Raw genomic sequence first — 5,593 nt, forward strand, 5'->3', positions numbered from 1 at the left:
ACAAAAGGCTACTGTCAACTTGATGCAAGGGACGTTGAACAAACGAGAGCAATTGCCCACCTGAGAATTCATGTTGAGCGAGTAATAGGTAGTTTGCGCAACAAGTTCAAAATGTTACACACTACAATGCCAATCCGATTACTCTTATCATGTGAGGCTGAAGACACAACACTTCTTGATAAGATCGTTAAGGTTTGCTGTGTTTTTGTTAATATGTGCCCCAGTGTTGTTGTCAAACCAGGGCCAAATGACACTTGCTCCTGTTGAGTATTCTTAAAGCTGTTTTTTGGATGTACAGTACATTGTAAATAGTTGTACTTTGTGTGAAGTTGTTTTAATAAAACAAAAAAGAATAGTATATTTGTTTGTTTTTCTTTATTATAGATCTATTCACATGTACACAGCAATCACATAAAAATGAAATGCAAACTATTTACATCGCACCACACAGCTGTCATCAATCTTTAACCACAACATGAAACATTACAGGCTATTTAGAGCAGCACGTTGTTTCGAGAAGTATTTCCCAACAAGTTCAGGAAGGCACACTTTACGAAAGAAGTCTTGTGCTTGCTTTAAGCGCGGTTTCCAGAAATCCACAGCAGGGAAGACACGAATCACAGCAAGGTCTCTCTGTGTCCACACAACGAGGTCACAGTGGTTGGCGCCCGTAACAAAGATGCACGCAATTTTTTTTCAAAGTACCGTCTCTTGGCGTCTGGGCACAATCGGTCGCGATACAGCCCTTTGTCTTTTGCGCTGATTTTGAGCATGGTTCTGGCAGTCCCGAATCCAACACTCCAACACTGTGCGCTTGTTTTGCTTTCTGGCCTACTGACATGGCGCCGTGATCCCACAATGCACTGCGGCGTGACGTCAACTCCAAAGCCCTATTAGGATAACCATCTTAGCAGGGGCGACCGCGTCCTCACAAAAGTTGAGATAGTCTGTCAGACAGTGTGTCGCCCCCTCTATCTCCTCACCCTGTGGGTTCAGAAGCACATCCCAATCTGTGGTGTCATAACAGTCCCTCAGAGCATCCTCCTTTTCTGGGGTCCATCTCCTATTGGAGCGTGTGTCACAGGCTGCCTTTGGACAAAGGGTGTGTATTGTGGCTGTAGGTAAACCAGATTGTGGTCTGACTTCCCTAGTGGGGGGACACATTAGCATACAGTAGGTCAATTGTCCTGTTGCTCCTTGTGGGACAATTCACAAACTGGTGAAAAGCAGCCAGAGTAGAATCCAGTGTGGCATGATTAAAGTCTCCAGATATAATAATGAAAGCCTCGGGGTTTTGTGTCTGAAGTCTTGCTGTGACTGTGTGTATTTTCTCACAGGCAGCTGTTGCGTCGGCCCTTCGGAGGGATGTAAACACACACACAGATCACATGACTGAACTCCCGAGGTAGATAATATGGCCGCAAGCTAACAGCTAGCAGCTCCAGGTCCGGACGGCATACCGAAACTTTAACGGAGACGTGTCCAGGGTTACAAAATGTAAAAAATGCTCAAATGTAGACAGTGAGTCCCCCACCTCCACTTTTTCCGCTGGCCTGTGTCCCTTATCGGCTCTCACGGATGTGAATCCACATAGATCTATGTTAGCCTGCGGCGTTAGCTTGGTAAGCCATAAACAAACTGCACCCACGGTAGAGTCGGTGGTTGTTCAGAGCGCACAGTTCATCAATCGTATTCTGTAACAAGTTCACGTTGCCCATTATCACTGTCGGGATTGATGGTTTGAATCGCCTCCGGTGATCCGCTCTCCTCGCTCCAGCTTTGCAGCCTCTGTAGCTCCTCTTTATCTCAGCCGGGATGTTGTGTCGCATGCCGGTCTGTCCCTTTGTTTTTAGTGCCAGCAGCTCCGCTCTCGAATTAATGAAGGAGCTGGTTCCAGAAGTTTTAAAAAGTGCATTATCCATACTATATCTAAAAGGTAGAAAGTAAAGTAACTTGTTAAGGTTCAAAAATTGAGGAAGGAGAGTACAAAACACCATGGTCCAGAAGAGCTTGGTCAAACAATTCTTTTTTTTTTTTTTTTTTGTTGTCCCGTTTGGATCTTTAGCCATCAGAATTGTTGTCTTAAGGCCAAGAAAGATGCCAAGTGGATTTATTTTACCAAGTGGATCATCAACGTCAGATACATTTCATACATAGGTCAGATCAAAACCACAATGACTTTTAACACAGTTTAAAAAGGAACATTGTCTCTATCTTCATGGCAGATGTTTCCTGTCAACCTTTTGACTTCACTTCTCGTCTGAAACCAGACACATCCTGCAAGAAACTGTTCCTCTTTTTGCAGAGACAATTTCGCAGTTGCAAGCAAACATGACTAACCTCTCACCTATAAATGAGTCTATACTGTGTGTGTGTGTGTTGTCAGCATGAAATGCACTCAGTTTCACCTCACCTCACAGCTAACCTTGTAACCTTTCCACCAGACAGAAGGCCAGCACGTACACAACTGAAACAATATGTGTAATATATTGAATAAATGTCTAATCAAGAACCTCTACTAAAAGCTTAATCAAAAGATATAAATGAAATAAAAGATAACAATGAATAACCTGGTTATTCAAACAGCATCATCCAAACAGCTCCTCAGAATAACCTGCACTTAGACTCTGCTTTCGGTTTCACTTCTGCAAAAGGCACACTCTGCAAACCTGCAATTTCCTGTCAGCCTGCAACTTAGTCTTTCTGAAAGACACACACTGTTTAAACATCTGAATGCAATATCAGTGCTGTAGATTATATTATTAATGCAATGGTAATGATGATGATTATTAACAATAGCAGCAAAATAATTTCCCTGCTCTCCACAAACTAAAGGAAGGTGGAGAAAAAAAGTTTGAAAGACAGCGCTATCTTGAAACTTCCAATGCTATTAATACACAGGTTTAACGATCAAAAGAAACTGAATCGTGTTTAGAAGATAAAATGCCTGTGTTCATTTAGTGCATTTTCATGAGGAGACAGGCTGAACAAAACACATGCTCTATTGTTCACATGTTAAAATGTGTGAAACAAGGGAAGGTTAGGGTTGAAAATGTTTGATTTATTTTACTAAAATAAGCAGTTATAATTATTTTCATACACACATTGCGAATGTGCTCATAAGAGTTGGCACTCAGTCTTTTGAAGGCCAAAAGCTTTGTTCCGTGTGATTGTCCGGACTCATATATTGTATACTGAAATGACTTAGAGTGCAGAGGGGTAATTGCAAACACACTTAAACACATAGATTATGATTAGAATAAGTCTCTGGGTCAGAGAGCTCCGAATATGATATTCTAAACCAACTTTGAATCACTAGAAGAACAATGGATAATAACAGTAGATTATTAAGGCTAGGCAGAGAGGTGTTTTTGTTTTCTGTCTCTTACAGAGAAAGGAGCAGACATTAGATGAGGTCACGGAGATACGAGGATCCTTGGTAGCAGAAGCCGAGACTGCCAAGATAGCAATTGGGGGTCAAGGGTCATGCCATTTGGGCTCCTGCTAGTCACCTCGTGAGGATTCTAGAACCACAGCAATAATCACGAAGGGGGTTGGTGGAAATCCAGAAGCACTGCACCAAAGAGGCCGGAGGTCCTGACTTGGCTGAGTCAGAAAAAATCCCGGACCTCAGGGTATTCCACCCCTGAGTTTGCAGCAAGAAGAGGAAAAGAGCGCAGAGAATCACCCGTCCTGGAAGATTAGCTGTTTAACTGTAAAGAAGGTCACAAGCCCCTCAGAAAGAGGTTCTTGTTTGAGCACAAAGGTGGCAGCAGGAAACAACAAGAATTGGGTGAAGCTGGAAAGTAATGGGAGGTCTGAGAGTATTAGCATAAAATCACAAACTATTACGAAAGCTATGTCGAAGTGCTGTTTCTACAGGAAACTACTCCACTTTGGCCAGGCTGTCCCCACAAATTTACGACAAAACAGGTCCAGGACATTTCACCCCGAGAAAAGCTAACTATACTTGTTTTAACATCACGGAGAAGCTCGCAGCTATTAACGGGAGACTGAGAGACCAGTGTCGGAGTGTTAAAAAACAGCTTGAAATTCTCAATTACCATCATAACCCGGCTACCCCTTCGGCGCCAGCTCAAGGCTGGAGCCGAACAACAACTCCCTGATAACGACTGTGTTGAGTCTGTTCCTTCCCATTCCCTACAAGGCCACCTGGGTTGGCTGGAAGACTGTTTACTTAGCCTGGCAGGGCGAAGGACACTGTCTCAGCTGAACTATGGACACGCACACACATACATATACTGATACTGATAAGCACTCACTGACGCATCACCCTCCCTACCCCGGATCCAACGCCACCTCCAACGCTTACCTCCCCATGATGTGGACATCGGGTCAGCTGGAGGCGCAGTCGAAAGATTGCAGCGGTCCCAGATCAGATGTACACACTGGAACTCTTTCCCATGTTGCTGTCTGTGTTTATTGTGTTATGGTGTGTTGATACCTGTGCATTCCTGTATTATCCTTTTGTGTTACACATTTCAATGTTTTTTTTCCTCGCTACCTGGCCTGACCTGTCTCCCCAATGTGATGTTTGTATTGTATGTACGGTCGGCAAGGTCTGTCATCTCGGTTGTGGGCAAAAGACCTGCAACTGACAAATAAAGGCCATCTCTCATCTCATTAAATTTTACAGTAAGCAATCAGGGAAGCCACAAGCACGACGCGGGAGATGTCGACTCTGACTGGTGCGCTGTGACGTATCTGTCCAGAGGAAAGGTAAATCAAATTGGTGAGTACAGGCTATTTGTCAGAATCCCTAGCTGGACTTCTGGCCTGTTTGCCATGGTATGTGTTGGGGCGCCTTTAGTTTTAGTGGGTGAAAAGGGGGTGCGACTGGGTGAACCCGGCATTGCCCAATTAACAGCGAGGCGTGGATGCTATGTTTTGAGGAAGCGCTCGATAGGCTCATTTGACCTTTCTGTGGGTTCACCATAGAGGCTATTGGGCTGCCTAGAGGGGTTCCAAACGAATATAAATTGGCTGACCAAATTGTGGCTGGGTTTAAAACGTTGCCAGTAGTTGTGGGGATTATTTCAATTATCCCAATTACTCCAAATTAGACTGTGGACCTTATTAATTACGTCCACTAAAATGTGCTTAGGTACGCAAACTTAACTTGTGATGCAGTAGAAGGATTAGCAGAGCAATTAGGACCCACTTCTCTTCTCAACAATACTCCCCCTGATGAAACTGTGACCAGAGCACTGGAAGGCCTGAAGACCTTGTCTAAACTCACGTATGAGCTCTTGGGAGTTGACAATCCGCTGGAGGAGGGGATGACCTCTTTCTCTGGGCAATGGAAAGGTTGCATTATGTCCATTAGGGTTCTCTTATTATAGCTATTTTGGTAACTTGTGGGTGTTGTGTGCCTTCTCTTGGAGGATTATTTGGTAAGGGCCCTGATAACAAAGGAATTGCCTTGAGTTTTCATGAACAAAGCACCTTTGATCTTATTATCATTGCAATTACATCATTCAAAATCTGAGGCAATGTGGACACCCTCTGGGAGTCTGTGCCTATAAGACAGCGGAGGACAGTAACAAACAAGCTGTGCGTTGATGTATTAGTC

Source organism: Haplochromis burtoni, unplaced genomic scaffold, assembly GCF_018398535.1.
Source record: "Haplochromis burtoni strain Fernald_Lab_line unplaced genomic scaffold, NCSU_Asbu1 Contig_688, whole genome shotgun sequence".
Taxonomy (NCBI): domain Eukaryota; kingdom Metazoa; phylum Chordata; class Actinopteri; order Cichliformes; family Cichlidae; genus Haplochromis; species Haplochromis burtoni.